Genomic DNA, 21,382 nt, shown 5'->3' with positions numbered 1-21,382 from the left:
GGTTGCTCCTGTAAAGCCCTGAGTATTTATGGCATTGCCAGACAAGGAAAACTTGCCTTCACGTATACACGAACGTGTTGCACCCGTGTCAACTAAGAAGGAATATTCTTTATCCCTTATAAGGACATCTCCCCTTGGTTCCTCGTGAGGGTCTGGTCTCACTGATAGGATAGAACACATCAGGTTTCCCAGTGAGCTGTCCTAATCCATATATAACTTTGTCCCATGCTGCGTGAATGGACTTCCTCCATCACCAGTGTTGGCTCTTATTCCAGAACTCAATGCATGTCCTGCGCTTATTGTCTGTGAAAGTTACATTGGTGACTGTTGAGACTGTCCTTGTGGAAAATGTATCAAATTCTGAGGTTGCAAGCTTTGCTGTACTCCTGGCGCTTGCTGCTGCACTGTGCGATTTTTTGCAACTCCATTTCCACCCTGCTGTAAAAATACAGGTGGGTTTACCGTTCCTATTCTAGTTCCTTGATCAGTTTGCACCATGCCTTGACTTCTGCATGAACGTGCTAGATGCCCTGTCATCCTACACATCCAACATAGGCGATGGTCTGATCATTTGCCCATTTGACATATCCTGATTGCCATTTTGCATATTTTTAAAACTTCCCTGATTACCATGGACAACTCCCTGATTACTCTGCCATCCTCTTCCTTGAAAGCCTCTGCCTCTGGGGTAAAACCCATTACTGCCCTGATTAACCTGTTGTTGATTATTGACCTGCTGTATGTTCGATCCGTCCGTGCTAGTTATCATTGCCCCTTGAATGGCATATTTTGACAGTTTTTTCTGCACTAATTTTGCCTCTTCAGCTTTTCGTGCAGCCTCTTTTTTGCAATCCTTTTCTTGCAGCCTGCAATAGTGAGCTACGGTCAACTGTATTTCAGACCACGGTTTGGCCTCAACCCCTACCAATTTCTTAAGCTGCTTCTGTACCTGATCCGTCAGCCCTTGGCATAGTATTTGGTGAAACACGGGTATAGATTTCCTCCAAGATTCCCGCGTTTCAAGTACCCACGCATCTTGGAAATTCTGAATGTAAAGCAAAGGATCCTCTGATTGCTTCATTTTGCGTCTCATTATAGCTCCCATGTCAGAGGTATCTGGGTATAGCAATCGTAATGATTTCCATACCGCGGATCTGCAATTGTTAAATGGAGCTCTATCGTGTGCAGTATTAACTGTAGTCACGCCAGGATAGCCTGCTGGTGCCCACACATCGTCAGCTCTATCACCAGAAAAAGTTGTGATGGATGATGAGGGGAGGATACTACTTATTGATGTCAAATATCAAGATAGGCTGGTCACAATAGGTTCTGTCTATGGTCCGTGTAGTAGTCGTGGTCCTTTTTTTAGGAAATTGCCTACGCTTCTGAGAGAGATGAGCAGGGAATATGTTATTTTAGGAGGTGATTTCAATTGTTTGATTGACGGGAAAATGGACCGTTCGGCACAATGTAGATGTACTGCTGGGAACGCTAGTAGGTCCTTCAAGGAATTTGTGGATAATCAGGATTTGATTGACGCATGGAGATTTTTTAACCCAGAGGTGAGAGAGTTCTCCTTTTACTCACCGGTACATGACTCTCATTCAAGGATTGGTTATTTTCTTATTTCTGATCGGTTGGCTGAGAATTTGCGAGTGGTAACTATTAAAGAAAGGAATATTTCAGATCACTCTCTGATCATGATGCAGTTAAGTATCGGGCAGGAGAGGTCGGGGTTTCCTAAGTGGCACCTTAAATCTTATATTTTACAAGAGCAGCGGGTTGCTGATTCTCTGGACAGCTTCACAAAGAATTACTTTGATATTAATGTTGGTTCGGCATCTGATGTCATGGTCTGAGAAAGCTATAAGGCGACTGTGCGGGGGGAACTGATGAATATTACATCCCGGGTTCGGAAAAAAACCTTGGCGGAGCTTCAGAAATTGGAAAGGGAACTGGAGAAAGCGCAGAAGAATTTTGCGGTGTCTAAGCGGGTTGAGGATAAGTTATTGGTTGGGCGATTCAAGGATCTACTTAAGCAAACAATGTATGCCCAATATGAAAAGGGCATGTTCTTTATGAAGCAAAAGTTCTGGGAGCAAGGTGACAAAAGTGGGAAACTGCTGGCGAATAGGTTACGGGGTCTATCGGATGCCTCTTTTATCCAGAAACTGGTAGATGACAATGGTGTTCATATTAGTAAAAAGGATGAGATATGCAATGGTTTTCGGATGTTTTATGATGCTTTATATCGGGAGGATCAATTTCCGAGCCAGGTGGACATGGACTCCTTTTTTGATAAGATTGTCATGCCAAATTTGAGTGCGGACCAAGCTGTGATGATGGATAGCCCTATTGAGGAAGAGGAAGTGTCAGTGGCAATTGGTCAGCTTAATAAGGGTAAATCACCGGGGATAGACGGTCTTCCAGTAGAGTATTACCAGACACTGAGTGGGGTTCTTGTACCGTTCTTGTGCACTCTATACAATGGTTTTATGCGGGATGGCTTGCTTTGTCTCACTATGAAAGAGGCTTGTGTCATCGTTATCCCGAAGCCGGGAAAAGATGGTAGGAAATGTGAGAATTATAGGCCGATTTCACTCCTGAATGTGGACCTAAACATTTTTAGTAGGATTTTGACTAATAGACTGAATGCATGCATAGGTAAACTGATTGGGGGATCACAGGTTGGATTCATGAGAGGTCGATACGGTTATGATCATATTAGGATGTTGATAGACATGATGGGCCTACCGAAGACAAAGACCCGGGACACCTTGTTACTATTTATGGATGCGGAAAAGGCTTTTGACAGGGTCAATTGGTCTTTCCTTTATCACACCCTTAAGAGGGTGGGGGTTGGGGACACATTCATTAGGACCATAAGGGCATTGAATTCCAATATTAGTGCGAAGGTGTGGGTCAATGGGGTTATGTCCTCCTCATTCTTGTTATCTAGGGGGACTAGACAGGGATGTCCATTGTCTCCGTATCTGTTTAATCTGGCCTTGGAACCTCTCATTGTATACTTAAAGCAAGAGCAGGGTCTTCGGGGGCTTAGATTTGGAGATAATGAGATGAAAGTTCTGTGCTACGCTGATGACATGACAATTATATTGTCTAACCCGTCTGAGGGATGTGTACTACTTAAGCAGATGTTTGATGAGGTGGGAAGTTTATCGGGCAATAGGATAAATTGGGGGAAGACAGTGGCCTTTCCTTTGGATGTTAGTATCCCGCGTGATGTTTTGGGCTCTTGGGACTGTCGCTGGGAGGTGGGAGCAATGAAATACCTGGGTATACACTTGGTCCGAGATTTAAAAAGGATGACTACTTTCAATGTGTCAAGGATATTGGAGGTAATTAAAAGGAATATATTGAAATGGAGCCGACTGCAGTTGGGAATTTGGGCCAAGGTTAATGCCATAAAAATGGTACTTTTACCGAAGGTTCTCCACATCATACAGTTCATCCCCTTGAAGTTCACAAAAAAAGTTGTTGCTCCTGTTGACAAAGTCTTCCGGGATTTTCTTTGGGGAGAAGGTAAGCGGCCTAAAATTCCTAAATTTATTTTGAATAGTCTGGTGAAAGATGGAGGAGTTGGATTCCCGAAATTGATGAATTATTGCACGCGTTTTCTCTTGAAGAAATCGACCTCATATTTCTCTGATGTTAATGAATATGTTCCCACTTGGCATATAATTGAGAGTTACCAGTTTTCGCCTTATGCGCTGAGAGACCTCTATTCAATGTCTAAATTACCAGCTTCAGTACAGAAGCTGCCTACAATGGGTGCGACTAGGGAAGCGTTGCTGCGCTTTCTGGACATTGAGGGTGGGAATATATGGATGCATTATGATGCATCTTTAAGGTAAAACGCATGTTTGCAATTAGCGAATAGGCCCTTGTGCTGGAAGAGTTGGATAGGTAGGGGCATACTTAGGATCCGTGATGTGTGGCATAATGGTGACATGATCTCCTTTGAACAGCTGAGAACATCCTTTGGGATTGGAGCTAGAGAAAGAAGTCGTTATGAGGCCTTAAAGGTACTCTTGACCGAAAGGACAGGGATGTTAGATGGGGGCATGAATGAGAGGCCAGCTTTGTGTGAACTTCTCCGTTCTGCATCGTATGGGGTTTCCACTTATCTGAAGTTAATGCTGGCGGAAGAGGTAGATGTGAGGGCATGGGACAAGCTTCGTCAAACCTAGGTGGATGATCTTGGTGCGGATATCTCGGTTCGGGAATGGACGTATTTACTTCATGTAGGGGTGCAGGCAAAGATGGATTTGCAGCTGCGATATATTAGACAAAGGATCCTCTTTAGACTATATTGGACACCGTCCAAGATGGCTAGTTTGGTACTTTCAGACTCTGATTCATGTTGGGGTTGTGGATGTGGCGGGGGTTCTTTGATACATATGGTATGGACATGCTCAAGAGTTTCTGATTTCTGGACTGGGGTATTGGATAGACTAGACCTTGCATTGGAGGAGAAAGCTCCTCGCTCTTTCCTATCAATCATTTTGTTATCCAACAGGGGTAGAGGGGACAGAGCTAGGGACTGTGCAGACTGGATTAATAGAGGTTTGGTCTTGGCAATGAAACAACTCTTACGGGTCTGGAAGTCAAGGAAGAAACCAGGTGTGGAAGGGTGGTTATCGGATATGCAGGTCTTGTCGAACTTTGATAAAATTATGCTATTTGGACAAGGTAGAGAAGGGCGTTATTCCCGGCTTTGGGGACCTTTTTAATGACCTATATGGCTGAGGGTTGGGTTCCAATCCTCCTGGTGGATAATCCCTTACATGGGTTGGGGATGCTTTCTAGTGGTGGGAACTGTTTGTTGTGGGTTTTTGTTTCTTGTTGTTTTGTCTTATTGGTTGTGTGTCGGGGATCGTTTATAAAATTGTAATTGTTATTTACAAATATTATTGATGTTCATGTGTTCTGTATTATTTTGTTTAATTCTAAGGTTCTTATAGGCATTGCAATTTGAACACGATACGGTGTACTGGAGATTGCTGTATTGTTGTTTGTTGTTAAAATTTTCAATAAAGTGATAAAAAAAAAGACCCTTGATATCCCCTATGGCTAACGTATTCCCTCCCGTCATTTTTTCTAGCTCATGTATCCACTTTCCGGCTCCCGATGTCAACATTGGATCAGATTTTCTCGAGCCATGTGTGGCCAGGGTATATACTGTGGCCTCGTTCTCCTTTCTCGAGCCACGGGAATTGTAATACATGGCACTCCTTTTCTTCCCTCATAATTTTCTATCTACTGCAGGGGTAATATTCCCGCAACGTCATCTACCTGGTAACGTCCTTAGTCTGCTCACATAGGGTGGTGGAGACACCCCCTCTGACCGTAAGATACTCCTTCATGTCGGTCTGATTGTGTGGCTGACTCTGATGCCTTAGGTACAGGCTCGCTATAATCTGACCATTTTATTCCCTTTTCCCTCGAGAAGCGTGTGTTCGTGTCTTCTCTCGTCTTCCTTTTCTTCATACTCCTCTCTTTCTGAGTCCGATATTGTCTGTGCCCAACTCGTGTAACTCCTCTCATCTTCCTCATTCCTATTTAGTGTCAACCTGTCTAGGGACAACTCTCTATTTCTGACACTTCTGGGGGCATCCTCAGTGTCATACAACTGACTGCTCTCAAGATGTTTGTCCTGTCCTCTCCCTTGGGGTACCTGTTCTAGCCCCATTTCATCATATATTCTATCAATTGTTTCCCCGATGCTTCTGGTGTCGAAGTCATCTTCAATATTTGCCCTAGAAGTGCCTGGTACTGAATCGTACTCAGGAAATAATTCTTCTATGTCCTCCCAGCTTACCACTGGATCGGGTTTCTTAACCTCCCTTTCCAGATATTCAAGATCCTGTGCTCGCTGTTTTCGCTTACGTTCTATGTTATCATCGAACTCTCTGCGCTTCCTCCCTGACCCTATCTTCTTCCTGTTTCTTCGCATCTCTACGTTCATTTGCACTTTGTATTTCCTCATCCCTTCGTCTCTTTATTCTCTTCTCCCATATCTTTTGTTCTTCTTCCTCTATTGTTTGTTGTTCTTGCCTGCCCTGATCATTAGCTTCTCTTGGCTTATGATCGCCTTTCCTTTCTTGCTCTTCGTGATACAACTGCTCTTGTCTCTGTCTATCTTTTTTCCTAATTCTTTCGTCTCTCAATCCTCGTTTCTTTTCCTTTTCTTGCCTTTTGAATTGTCTGCCTCTTCCTTTTCTCTCACGTCCTCAATGCCTTTACTATCGAGTTTCAATAGAATCTGACCTCCCATCCATTCATTCTGTGTGAATGCCATCTCATAGTTCTATCCTCATCTCCTTTCCATCTCTTTCCCTCTCTACTCATATCTAGAGTTGTGCTTGCCTGTGCTTGATCTCCTTTTTTCTTTCTCGCGTCTCTCATTGTCCCTCGGGACTTTGGAGGTGATATCTCTATCTCTGTCTTTGTCTGGGTTTTCGTCACTACTTTGCGTAGGTGACTCATATGCCGGGATGCTATATCCCGTGGCTGCTTTAATTTCCCTCAACTGATTTAATCCCTCATCTTTACTGGCTTCGCTCTGTGTTTCAGATGGGGTGGGTGGCATGGAGGGTGTTTCACCCCCCTCTGTGCATATGTTAAGTACCCAATCTCACGGCGGCTCCTCCTCCTTATCCTCTTGGCACATCTTCCAAGCTCGAGACTAGCTAGGTGTTTATCTAATTATATGCCAGTGTACGTGGCATGCAAATATGTCGTCATGTGTTGCAGGACTGCTTTAGATAGTGATCAACCCTGGGGCCATGGCATAAACATTTTGTGGGCAGTTCCTTTAACCCATTCTGCACTGTACTTCTTCAGCTTAGGTGCATGTTTTGGCAACTGTTTGCACAAGTATACTAATGGTGTGATATCTTCATGCTTCAAATTGATCTAACTTCTCCTTACACAACACTTTATTACGTTTTACGTTTCTTAGTCAATCAATAATATGAGCGAGCACCAATCTTTGCAAGCTCCAATCAAGTTTTTTTTCCACCCAAAAATGTCTTTTTACTTTTTCAAACAACAACCATCAATCCATGTCATACAACGTCCTAGCTATACAATCGCGCAATTTTTATGCTGTTTCCCCCAAAAACGTTCTTACCTCGTGACGTCAGAGAGAGAAAAAAAAAGAAAAGAAGAGAAAAAAACATAAGACAGACGTACAAGACTAGACAGACTCTGGCCTGCTTACACAAATGTCATGCCCCTATCATTTACTCCGACATGGAGTGTAAGCCCATTTCCTTCAAATCGCTTCTTTCATCGATTCTGGTCTCTTACTGCGTCCAAGTCGTTCAGGACTTTAAATGCAGGCTTCTTCTAACCGCTATGTTAAAGTGTAAGTATTTGGGCGTATCCTCTCTCTGCTCGGCTACCCTCCCGGTATCCTCTATTCTCAGGTAACCTCCTGGTATCTTTGTCTATTGCTCTAGTACCCTCGAGTCACTATTTCTTCCCCTTATACATATACATTCGGTTCAGAGTCTCTGGAGTGGCGTGTTTGCTCCTTTCCTTGGATTTGGATTTGGTGAAGTCTTCTTTCCATTTCTTTTTTTTTTGCCAGTAAGGCGGTTCCAGGTTCCAGGACTCTTAAGCACCTCGACCCGCAGAGCAGAGTCGGTGCAGAGTCTCTGGAGTGGCGTGGTCTGCGGACACTGTTTGCTCCTTTCCTTGGATTTGGATTTGGTGAAGTCTTCTTTCCATTTAAAAAATAAATAGTTTGCCAGGAAGGCGGTTCCAGGACTCTTAAGCACCTCGACCGCGGAGCAGAGCCGTTGCAGAGTCTCTGAAGTCCCTGGAAGTCCCGGGAATTTAAGGGAGAGAGAACCTGCAGCATCGGAAAGCAGCCCCTACGAACAATAAGTGGTGGAGAGACGGGTACATAGCACTCACAGCCTCACACAGGTAAATCCCCCCTCCATGCAACTTCACAACCGCATTAAAGTGAAACCGCCGCGTGGGGATTGCGGGATCCTCCTTTGACCCACATGGCAGCACCACCATAAAACTCAACACGCTTTGAGTCTTTTCAATAAGTTCCAACTCTTATATAGCTACATTTTGCAACGTGGTGTGGAGACTCTTCATGTGACATAAAACCCTCCAGCCACCGAGCCATACCTGTATTGCAGAGCTGCCAAGATACACGAACGGCCGTGCGGGGACTGCAGGAACTCTTCCTTTGACCCGCACGGTCGGTCTGAAACCTGCCTCCCCCGCCTGCTCTTGATACTCTCAACCATGGTAAATTGGCAATGTGGGGACTGCGGGAACTCCTCCTTTGACCCACACAGTCGGTCTGAATCAAGGCTTCAAAATGCATGATAGGACGAAAGGAACATACCGTGCCTGTCCCGTTGTTGCACATCATATGAGTCATCTCCTCGGTCTCAAAAATATTACATTTGAAACCTGTGGAATGTAAAGTCTGCCTGACTTGAATTGACTAACAACTGGGTAACAACAACTACCCCCCACCGTGGAGTTGCCTTGCTATTGCACAACCTTCAGTGGGTTCTTGGCAAGAGCCAATATCAGTTCCAAAATCTGTTCCTCTCAGCAAATCGCATGACAGCACTCACTGCCTGGCCAATTCCTCACCACTTAACCACCCCCCCTCAGGAGACTGAGCGAACCGAAGAGGTTGATATGCAGGGAATCCTGCAAGACGTTATATCTAACGGCCCACAAATGAGACATCGGACCCAAGCCCGGCTTCAATCTGGTTCAACATATCCACAAGGAAACGTTGATATCTCCAATTTAACAGACCACCCCGATTCGACCATAAAACAAGCTTCCCCTTCCAACAGACCAATCACAAGCAAGGTGGTCTTCCGAAGAACACCTCGATAACCATGCCCCAGGAGGGAATGGTGGATGCTGACTTAGATGACCAGGATAAAACCCACACATCCAGTAAAGTCAAGCCTTCAAAGGTCAACAACCGGCCTGATGCAAACCCTGATCAACCTGCTAATTGCAATCACAACCTAATTGATCAGCAGGCGCACAATATAAAGGCATGCAAAACAGATAGCAAGATACCATTAAGTAAGGAATCTAATGTGCCTTACCCAGACATAGACTTCCTTCCAGATCAAATCGTAACAACAAAAGAGAAAACTATCCCTATCAAAAAATCTCTCCCCTACGTGAATAAAGGAGTGGTAGATGTCTCCTCTCAATCGACCCCAGAACTTATCCATCCCAGGCCATCTGATACACAATCACTTACAGATGGACCACACTCAAGCGCTACGCAAAAAGATTGAGCCAGGCTCACCAAATTAAGATGGAAATCCCTCCATGAACAAAGAACCAAATCAGAACTCCATGATGGTCTGCCACCGCTGGCCACAAAGCAACGCCTTTAAAGGCTCTCACTTGATCTAACCAAGATTGAAGTGCTAATGGAGCTACAAGAGAACAAAAGGAGGGCAACCAGAAATGTCCTTGACCAACCACAAAGGCCCCATGAAGTAGCCTTTCATGACTCAACAATCCCACAGGTATACCCTACAACAAGCACGCCGTTTCAAACTGGAACACCCACTTGTTCATCCCCACAAACCTCTGAGCTCATGAACAAGGCTATTCCCCGACAACCACAAAAATCCCCTTGCCCACCTTCAGGACCTGCACATCAGGAATCGATTGCCACCACAATGGTGGACCTTCAGAACATGTTAATTGCAGTTTCCACACAAGCCCTAATACCCTACATGAAATTGCAAGAAGCGCAAGTCGAAGCCGCCAGAGACCAAGCAACAATCTTGGCCTCAATCTACTCCAAGCAGAAAATCCATGAAGTCTTGATGCTCAAACTAGAAGCCCGGATACAAGCAGAAGCCGAAGTCAGTGCAGTGTGGCAACAACGACTAGCTGGCATAGCACGGAAGGACAGGGCAGAAAAAGAACATATCACAGATGCACTGCTTGAACGTATGCGTGCAAACATGACTAATGCCACAGGACCTCAATGTAAGCAATACAACCAGCTGACCCTACCACCTCGCACCAACAACATGGCAGCACAAACGGCCCACCCGGAATCCCATCCGATTAACACCGACAATGTGAACCCTACAGCTAGGATGACCCCAGACACTGTGGAAGGTTTTTTGATTGATTTAACTTCTGACCAGAGTGTGACCAAAGGTCTCCACCAACTCCCAAAGTCCCCCCAACCAGGAAAATGTGCCCAAAACTAAAGACCCATGCAGTATTTTCGATTGAACCCGCCAGCATCAGCAACTCAAGCCGGCAGCACCGAAAACAAAGAAGCAAATAAATATACAATAAAAGGGCTCTAGAGCCTTCCTTTAGAACCTAACCATACTGCCAGCTCAACAGACCAAACCTACTAGTACGCCCCCCACTTAATCAGGAAAACAAGTCTATGGATAGACTCAAAGAAGGACAGAATAAACTAAAACAAGCCAACAAACGAAGAACATTCCTGAGAACCAACTAGACGAAATAGATGCGGCCACAATAGACCTGCTAATGAACTTATCCACCTACTCGAAGATCAATGACTGTTCATTTGCACAAGAGGATCCACAGCTAAATGCGTCCTCCCAAATAACAATCGATTGCTATGAACAAACTTACTCTGAGCAACATTCTGCAATACATCCTACTGGCGATAACTCAGTTGACCATGACAGCATTAGTTCTACGATTGGAATGAACTTGGATGGAACTGCCATATCAGAGATGCCCTTAGACAACACGATTGACCACCAACCAGCTTCTGCGCCATTGAAGCTCCCACAATTCATAGACCCAACAAAGTCACATGCACAAAATAGGATAAAGCTGGAACGAGTGAGCGGATGTAGTGATATCTTGATCCTTAACAGAAGAAATACCCTACGACTGTTACATGCGATCCCCGTGCTAAGCGCAGTTACAACAAAAGACATCCAATTGATTGAATTTATAGACTCTAGCAGACTAGATCGTATTTGGATCGACTGTAGCACAAGTAAGACATTACATCGGATTATAGCCCAAACAGAGGACTTCCACGGCCTGGGATTTAATCTCAAAGTCATAGAACTGAATACTGATGCGGAAACTGAAGTACCCAATAACAATACAGATGACATGAGGAATACAACATTGTACTCAACAATAAGTACATCTGCTAGCACATATTCAGCAAGCACGACACTCAATCTAAATAAAAATATATTGCGCTCCTCCATCCGAGAATACCGACAAGACAAATCATATTTGCAGAAAGATTGTCAACCGTTTTGGAGAGAGATGAGCAACTCACAAACAACATCAAATTCTAGCTTTCATGGAAAGTATTAGCAGCAAACCACTCAAGCAACTTGTACCTTGACTGTATGCTCATGGAACACCCGCAGCAACGCACATTTATATCAAACTAGCAGACCAGATCTAACAAATGCTGATGTCATATGTCTACAAGAGACATGGCTGCACCAAAAACCGGTGTGTGATGGATTCACCACATATATGAACCCGGCCATCTGCAGGATCTCTTATCTTAATCAAGATGGGAGCACAACTAAAAGTAATTGACAGCCAGAATATCAATCCATGGATTCAAACAGCAATATTACTGCAAGATTCAATCCCCAGTAGAGCCGACTGCAACCGTTCAATAAGCTGCCAGAAACAGTATTTGGGAATCCTGAATACGTACTGGAATCCTCAAAAAATCCGAGAAGATACTTTCATCGATGCATTCTTAACTGCATGGATGAAGCCACAACCAATTATCCAGATATTGCTTTCATTATATGTGGTGACCTTAACATTCATTTCTACTCCAGAAATGGTCATGAGCTCAATGAACACAGCCTAGAACAGCGCGCCCAAAGATGGTCTAAAGAGATGCGCTACAGAAACATGACATGACTCTACGCCATTGATGAAACAACTAAGATCCCGAGGTCGACATGGTCACGCGGGCAGAGCACGTGGATAATTGACTACATATATTGCTCAGAGTCCATAAAAAGACTGATACAACGAGCCGACAACATTTACATGGAGCATAGTGATCACTGCATCTTGATCTGAGCATGGTTGACTATGAGACAGAATCCAATCCGGATTAACCTACTGGATCTAGAAACAAACATGGTTACCACGAGGTTGAAAATAACCCGAGATCAATTAAAGCAACTTCCTGCCACCTTTATGCATACAAAGATAGTAGATGAAGATAAGCTAAACTATGAATGGATCCTGCACAATTTCCAACGGGGACCAGATCCCAGGCTTGGCAGGTTGCTAAAATATCCTTGTCCAACGCCTGAACTGAGACCAAGATGCCAATTGGGAAGCAAGTTTCTGGGCGCTGGTTACACCCCCAGGCCATCCGGCCAGTGTGGAGAAACGAGGCCCTCTAGTGGGCACTCAGAAGCATTGAGACTTAGCATTTGCTCTATGAGTGTTTTTGGGGAAAGCAGAAATCCCAGTTCTATGTCACAAACCCGTCTGCTGAAAGCCGCACCTAAAAAAGATTGCATTTTTGCCCAATTCATTGCAGCCTAAATAGGTGCTTGTTTTGATAAAAATCGGGATGTTCCACCCCCAAACCTTCCTCCCGCTCCCCCAACATGATCCATCGGTGGGTATAGCACCCTGAACCCCTGTAAAGTACCTATCAACCTAGCCCCCTCCCCAGAACCCTTGCCAGCGGCATCCAAACAAATCCCACATTCCGCCGCCTCCCTTGTTGACCCCTGTGCCTGCTCACCCTCCCACAAACCCTACATGTGATGCCATTTTTGATGTCCTGGGAGTTAGTGTTAGCAGTGCATAGCGATAGCACGAGTTATGGTTGCAGAGATTACCATAGCTGGCACATTTCTTTGGTTATTTGATTTTACCTTTCATCCTTGATAGCCCTTTAACAAAATGTTTTCAATACATTTTATAGGTTTGTAGTAGTCAACTTAACGATAATGTCCCTTTAACAACATTTCTTCACTGAATTTCAATGGTTTTTATAAGTGAAAATGTTTCATGATGTTACAGCACTGTATATAAGTTATATATAATTCCTCTTTTAACACATATGGAAAGGCTTTAAATCTCCTTTAACAAACATATTTCCGCAGCACATACATGACATGTGTCATTTTCAGCAGTGCATGCTGGGGCTGTAGGGCATGAGGCTAGACCATGACCCCATCCCAACCAAACCACTGTCACTAACCACTGCACCTAACCTGCACCCTGGTCCAGTGTCCACTATACCCCCATAATGTGTCCGAAAGTGCAGTGTTCATGTCTTGAAGCCATGGTAGTGTCTGCAATCCACGGGGCATGGGCTTCAGCCATCTGCAGTCCACAATAAGTAAATCGGAGTAGATATTTGTCCTTGCCGGGGGCTAGGCCCACTGCCCAGGCACCAAAGTTATATCACTATTTTTGTACCAACAGTTTGACACTTTGGAAAAACTAAAACACAGGACTGATATGCAAAAGCATGCTTTCAGGTCCTTGCTGATGTCCTTCATGCAAGGTTGCTGGGAATCTGTCCAGCACTTCAGGCTGTAGCCGCTGGCAGAATTTCTGTTCCCATTTAAGCCTAGCATGATTTTGAAAAGTTGATCACATAGCCGGTCCCTGGTGGCCATGCCCTGGAAAATCTGACTACTGGCCTCGGTCACACTATATGCCTCAGGCATCAACATGATATCATGATTATTTGTGCCTACATTTTGACACTTTTCAAAAAATAAAACACAGGATAGATTTGCAAAAGCATGCTTTTGGGTCCTTGCCAATGCTCCTCACACAAGTTTGCTGCAAATCTGTCCAGCACTTCGGCTGTAGCCACAAGCAGAAAGATTTTTTCCCATTGAAGCCCATGCCGATTTTGTAAACTTTGGGAGTCTTCCTACAGTTTTGCACCCTCTTAAGAGAATCCCTTGAAACATTGCACAAACATTCAATGGTGCGTCTATCATCTTTTTGCGAACATTTATGTGGATTCCTCAAGCAGCGCCAAAGTTATAAGTCGTCCAAAAAGTTTGCGACCTCCGTCTAATTCTGTTCCCTCTGGACAAAGTGGCACAAAACCTTGCAACAACATTCAAAGTTGGGTCTATATTTTTATTGTAGCATTTAGTGCGGTTTCGTTGAACAGCACCAAAGTTATAAGCCATCTAATAACTGCTCTTCACCGACCCTGTAATGCACACATAATGCATGGATGTCATCAAACATTTCTCACATTTGTGAACATCCATGGTCGGACTGGGGCAAACAATTGTCTAGTACACCAATTAAAAAGTGGCCCACAGTTTCAAATGGCAATTCATTCCTTTTGTGACAGACTGTTTGAGTGGTACCAAAGGAGGAGTTTTTTGATGAAATGTGATGCAAATTGTGCATTTGAAAGAATATTTATTCAGAAAAAATGTTGAAAACTACTAGCCGCATCGTCAAGTAACTCATCAAACTGGCCAAAAAAGTGGCCCACTTTGACCACACCAGCATTTTGTGTTTTGGGTTTGGGCATTGCCCTATTGCCATATTATTTGTTCCAAACCTGGAGGTATCTGGGCGCATAACAGGAATATTCAATTTCTTGGTATCCAAGCCAGTGAACCCCACAGCAATGTCCCCAGAAATCAACCATGTTCATGGACATCGGAGAAGAACAAACACCCAATGTTTGGCTTATTCTGGACATATCCCATCTTCATCTCCCCACACCTCCCCAGAGATAGTTTAATTTCTTTGACAAATGTAATGTTTTTTCCTAAGTTTCCAAAGTTGCATTTATTTCCCAAGGTGACTGCAAGCTTCACACTCATTTAATTACAAGTGTAATGCTGTGTTTTTTAATCTGTTTTTACTGTGATGTTCACAGACTACGGGCCCAGTTTGCAGATTCAACATGCCATCTATTTCAAAATACAAAACCATGGCCAGAATTACCGTTGACTGTCGTGCATCAGTGCCGATTGTCACAGGAGAAGAGTAAGAAGAAAGCCGAGAGCAGAAAGCGGAAGGAAGAGGCGCAGTTGGCCATAGAGGGAGCAGTATATATGAGTAATGGGGGTATGGTGGCACAGGATATGCGACCAGTGCAGCAAAATAATGCAGGAACAGGGTAGGTACAATTGTTCGCCAAGAGGAAGAGGGAATGGGTCGAGAGGAGGAGGACGGGGTGGATTTCAGAACCCTCAGGGAGGAGGAGGATTTAATGGCGGACAGTCACAACAATGTTGGAATTGTGGAAGGATAGGACACATAGCCAGAACATGTAGAAGTATAGGGGGCATGCATGCAGCAAAATTGGCAAGCTCCAAGAGAGGGAATAGGCTATGTTCCACAATATAATACAGAATATAATACAGAACCACAGGAGTATTATGCCCTAGACCACACGCAGACTCAGGAACGTGCGCTGCCATCACAGCAGACACAGCAAGCACTATTGCAAATGCAATCACCACAAAGGCAACTTCATCAAGTACCCATGCAAACACAACAGGTACAAACTCAGCAGGTGCTGACACAGCAGGCCATGATACCACAAGGGAATATGAATGCAGGAGCCCAGCAAACACCTGCACCCAAATTAGGGAGTGTGACTTTGGTGGAGAAATCCTTTCACTAGTACAGGGATGAATGTATAGCCACAATAGGACAGCCCACAGAGCCACCTGGTGTGTTCAGTGCTATCTGTGACACCAGACCCCCACGAAGAACCAAGGGTAGATGTGACGATAGGTGGGAAGACATGTTCATTTCTTGTTGACACTAAAGCAACTTGTTCTTGTGTTTGTGAGGGAAAATACCCAATGTCAGGTATTGCCATGAATACGCAGAGGTTCTCAAGGGACGATAAATGTAGTTCCTTTCACAGACAAATTGCCAATATCCATAGGAGAACATGATATGTCAATGGTTTATTCTATTCTAGACAGACGCCAGTTAACATATTAGGGTGTGACCTAATGAAGAAACTTAACAAGACAGTGGGCCTCATTACGAGGTGGTAGCCATGCCCTTCATAAGGGCATGGCTACCCCCAAACTCGAGTCCGGCTCTTGGTTCCGTGAAAGGGGAATTACCGGGCCATTCTGACCTTGGAGGGCCCGGTAATTTACCTTCCGCGGGACCCGGAGCCGGTATGTCCCCATTCCCATTAGAGCCCCCATAGGGCTCAATGGGAATGGGGAGGATGGTAGCAGCGGTACTGTTCATAACGGTACCGTTGCTACCATCCTGGACTGCTCGCGGGTGCCGCTCTGCACGCCTGGTCTGACCAGACGTCCAGAGCGGCACCCACAAGCAAACTCGTAATGTTGTGGCGTGGTAACAACGGCGCAGGTAGCACTATCGGTGCCGTTGTTGCCTTAGCGCAACAGTCGTAATGAGGCCCAGTATCTTTTACTGATAAAGGAATGGTGTGTTCTACTCCAGGGATACATTATATGAATGTGAGAGAGTTTATATTAGACTTTACAGGCCAGAGACATTACGAGGGGTCCCTTTCGATGCAGAAGCATTTTTGTGTGCAGTGACTGTGTTATTATTGTGGTTGCCCAGATTGATAGGTAAACTATTAAGAATACCTGATGAGTTTTTGTTCAGACCAGAAATCCTTATGGATGATGACTAAGGGCAGATCATCCCCTTGGAGTTAGAAGCAGCAGCGGTCAGAGAGGAAAGGCTGGTTTGTCATGTGACAGATGAAGAGGGAAGAGGATGGAGAGCAGTGATAGCCCTCAGTGAAGGATACATGCTGACAGATTTGACAGATGAGGAGCTGTTTAAGGATAAGTACTCAGATGATGAATTAGTATTTTTCATATTTCTCCCTTATTGGATTAATGAAGAGAATAGAGAAATACTGCAGAGAATGTCTCTGGTAAAAAAAGAAACTGTTATTTTTACAGGAAGATTTAGAGAAAGTGCCAAATATTTTATGAACCACAAGCCCATATGATGTAAGTCTATTAAAAGGAGTAGGAGGAGTTAAAATCAAACTTAAACCAGGAGCTCTTTTGCCATGTGCAATGCAATATCCCGCGTCTAAAGAAGAGGATGAAGGTATATTTGAGACTATTTCCACTTTACTGAAGCAAGGAATATTGCCGATTCTCCATGTAACACAGTTGTGTACCCAGTGAAAAAAATCAAAGGGGGGTCTTGGAGATTCATACAGGACCTTCGCCCCCTAAACAATATAGTTGAAGCTGACTTTTCTTTAGCTACCAATCCTGCAACAATATTGTGCAACATCCCATCTAAGGCCAAATACTTCACAGTTATAGATTTAAAGAATGCATTCTTTTCAATTCCCCTCTTTGAAGACTTACTAGATTTGACTTCCTTTTCATATAGAAATATTTTCCTGAAACATGCTTGTTTGCCCCAGGGGTACTGTGAGTCCCATTCAATCTTTAACAGACTCCTCCAGATGAACCTGGGTAATGTTCAGCTCGAAAGAGCAATAATCCAATATGTGGATGACATTTTGGTGCGTAGTGAGACAGAAGAAAGATGGAGAGAAGATTCAGTTAAGCGTATGACTATACTCTCAGAGAAAGGGCATAAGGTGCACAAAGAAAAATTACAATATTGTCAGGAAGAGTTCTTGTATATAGGACAGTTGATTCCTCATGAAGGGAGGAAAGTGACACCTGGGAGAGCAGAAGCAATTATGAAGACCACAGAACCTAAAACAACGAGAGAAATGCAACCAATTTTAAGCCCATGTAACAAATGTAGGGCCGGGGTTTGTGAATATAGTACATATGATATGATATTTTATTTATAGTGCGCCCATGCACAAGTCTTTCAAGGCGCGATGAGGCAAGGGAGGAAAGAACAATGATCTTACTAGGCCCAGTGACATTGAGAAAGTGAGGGAAGGGGGAAAGTGCAAGGGGCAAGGGAGGAGTGGAGAGTGCAGAACAAGTGATCAAAACAACAGCAGGTAGTGTGGCCAGCAGGTGGCAAGTGTAAAAATTAAGCACAGGGAAAGGGTGTTTGATAAGTGCAAGTAAGGGGACTGTAGGGTTGCAGATACAGACCAAAGTTTAAGGGTTGCCAGGAGGCAGTGCAGGTATGCAGCAGGGTGGGCAGGGATCAGGGCCCAGATTCAGAGGGTGTCAAGTGCAGAACAGACAGAGGTCAGCGGGGAGAGGACGAGAGAAGGCAGAAGCAAAGAGGAAGGCCTTGAGGTGCTTCTGGAACCAAAGATGGTTCTCCTCAAATTTTAGGGAAGCAGAGGGGCTGTTCCAGAGGGAGGCCCCAGTCGAAGAAAGGGATCTACCACCAACTCATTGCTTGGAGAAGCAACTGACCCTGAGGGAGTTGGAGGTGAAGGAGCAAAGAGCTTGAGTAGGAAGGTATTTCTGAAGGAAAAGTTGAAGGTATTGCGGCCTCACACCCCAGAAGGCCTTGTGGACAATGCAGAGGGGCATGAACCTAATCCTTGCAGCCACTGAGATCCAATGAGGAGATTTCAAGTCAGGAGAGATACGATCCCTGGGCTTGAGACCAAGGAGAAGTCTTGCAGTCCTGTTCTGGACTAAATATATTCAACCACCTTTAAAAGGACTTAAAAAAACATGAGTGAGCAAGAGTAAAATAACCTGGACAGATGAGATGACTGAAGGATTTCAAGAATCAAAAAAGGCAATCAGTACAGCCCCTGTGTTAGGAATTCCAGCTTATCATGAAGGATTGTATTTATTTTCTCATTCAAATGGATAAGTTATGACAGCAGTCCTCACAAAGAAAATGACATTAGGACATAGACATAAACCATTGGCTTACTATAGTGGGATTTTAGATCCGGTTATGAAAGAGCATTATCCCTGTGAGGAATATTTAGCTGCTGCTGCATTCATGATTGAAAAGGCTTCAAGTACAACAATGGGGTGTTTGGTTACACTGTTCATGGAGCATGCATTATTTGCAATTTTAGAGAAGCCCAAAAGTACATTAACAACACAAAGAGCATCAGGAAACAAGGCAATTATTTTGAATCCTGCAATCAAAATTGTTAGATGCAAGACAGTGAACCCAGCAACGTTCATCGAAGAACCAGTAGGGGAGGATGATTATGTACATGGTTGCACAACGAATACTGAGAACTATGATGATATTCCCCAAACTAGAAAGAATGCTCTTGGGAGGGGGAAATTGTTCTTATTGATGGTCCTGCACAAATGGACCAAATGACTGACAAAAGGCATACTGGATCAGCGGTAGTAAAGCTGAACCGAGAGGGTGAATTTGCGGTAGTGACAAGCTCAAGGTTGCCTTTGCGTTACTCAGCACAGGCTGCAGAATTAGTGGCACTTATTGCTGCACTTCAGAGATTTGAAAAGGAGGAAGTGACAGTGTACTCTGACTCTGCCTATGTGATATCAACTGTACATGCAGGTTTCTCACGCTGGAAATGGAGGGGCTTACTCCATGTGGACAGCACTCTGGTGCAGCATGTGGCCCTATTGGATAAGAGTATTGAAGCATTAGAACTCCTATTGACACTCAGAGTTATAAAATGTGCAGCACATTCTACAAGGGCAGACTAAATTTCCCACGGAAACGAAACTGCAGATTTGGAAGCCAAAAAGGCAGCCTATTTCCCAACCATTTCTAATTTTGAAATAGAGCGTGTTAAACAGATGACAGGACAATGCATGTTGATAAAGGAGGGCTTTAACATGCTATTAATTGAGATACAAGACCGAGCTCCACAAGAAGAGAAGGATTTATGGAAGAAACAGAGGTGTTCTCTATCCCCCATAGAGGCAATTTGGAGGCAATTTGCACTGAAAAGCCTGTTATGCCTCTAGCATTAATGAGGGTAGCACTGCAGCACCTTCATTACCCTGAGCATGTGACTAGAGAAAGTATTGCTGCTACAATTGCAAAAGATAGTTTTTTGCTGAAAATGTTGGAGCATGTGCACAGTTTATTGTAAACTGCATTGTGTGCTAGAAATGTACTGCAGGGAACACTTTTCAAACCGTGAGAAAAGCAAAGCAAAGATATATGCTGGTCCTGTTATGTCCTTTTTCTAGATGGATCGAGACAGGTCCATGCATGCACCCAGATGACACATGTGCTGCAAGGTCCTTGTTTGTGGGGTGTTCCCAAGATGAGGTGTGTGCAAGGTCTTGTGGTCTGATAATGGACAGCATTTTGTAAAGGAATTGTTTGAGAAAATAGTTCTTCTATTAGGCATTAAGCATCCATTTTCCTCGGCTTACCATCCACAGACAAATGGAATATTTGAGAGAATGAATGTACAGTTAAAAGAGAGAATTGCAAAAATAAAAATGACTTTAAAGAAGGAATGGCTACATTGCCTACCCCTTGCCTTGTAGGCTCTAAGAAATCGGCCTGGCTCAGATAACCATTTAACTCCTCATGAGTTGGTGACTGGATGCCGCATAAGAAGCCCCCCCCTTGCTCCTCCAACTAGGTTAAAAATGGATGCCCATAGTGTAGTGAAGACATTAGGTGATGGGATGCATGATTACCTACAGCAATGGCTGCAATTGTTTCTTTCATGTCTTAACAGGCCAAGAACCAAAGGGAGGGGTCAAAGAGAAGTGGCAAAGACAGCCAACCCATTGATTCAGAGTATTTAATGAAGCAACCCAGTCCATATCCAGGGGACCAGGTGCTGGTACGAAGGGTTGTATGCACTTGGAGAATGCCCCATTTTGAAGGACCATATGAGATGGAAAGAAGCTTCCCACACAGCTGCCAAGTTAAAAGGAAGAAGAGCTTGGCTGCATTTGCACAACACCACACCATATAAAGAAGAAACATCTACCCCTCCTGCAACTACCTACTGTGAAGCAAGAGAAGAAGTTCTGTGGATGCAGACTCGTTCAATGGCCAAAAAGCAAATAAAAGGAGAATGAAGAGCACAATAGCACTTTGATTTAGAGAACAATATCTTGCCACATTTGATAAGGAATACATAGACTTACAGTTATCCTGGAACTTTTTAGATAGGCCCAAGAGACAATGTTTTAACCTACCGGAGTGGAAAGAAAAGACGCACACTTCATCTCTTATTTTACCCATTGTAATAACAACAGACACATTTTGTATGCTGTTTTTATATCTATATATTACAGTCTTATCCAGCTTTAGTAAGAAGACACATGAATATCGTGACGTTTATTGGCAATCCTAAAAATAATCACATCATTTTCAGAATAATATATAATTATAGCAATAAACTTGCAATTCTTGATCTAAAGGCGTGGCCTTTAAAGAATGACAGAAGTTATATATATATATATTCAGAGTCAAAATAAGAATGAGAGGTTTCAGA

The sequence above is a fragment of the Ambystoma mexicanum genome, chromosome 8 (genome assembly GCF_040938575.1).
Source record: "Ambystoma mexicanum isolate Mex_15411 chromosome 8, UKY_AmexF1_1, whole genome shotgun sequence".
In the NCBI taxonomy this organism is placed as follows: Eukaryota; Metazoa; Chordata; class Amphibia; order Caudata; family Ambystomatidae; genus Ambystoma; species Ambystoma mexicanum.
Note: the sequence above shows the minus strand (reverse complement) of the source record.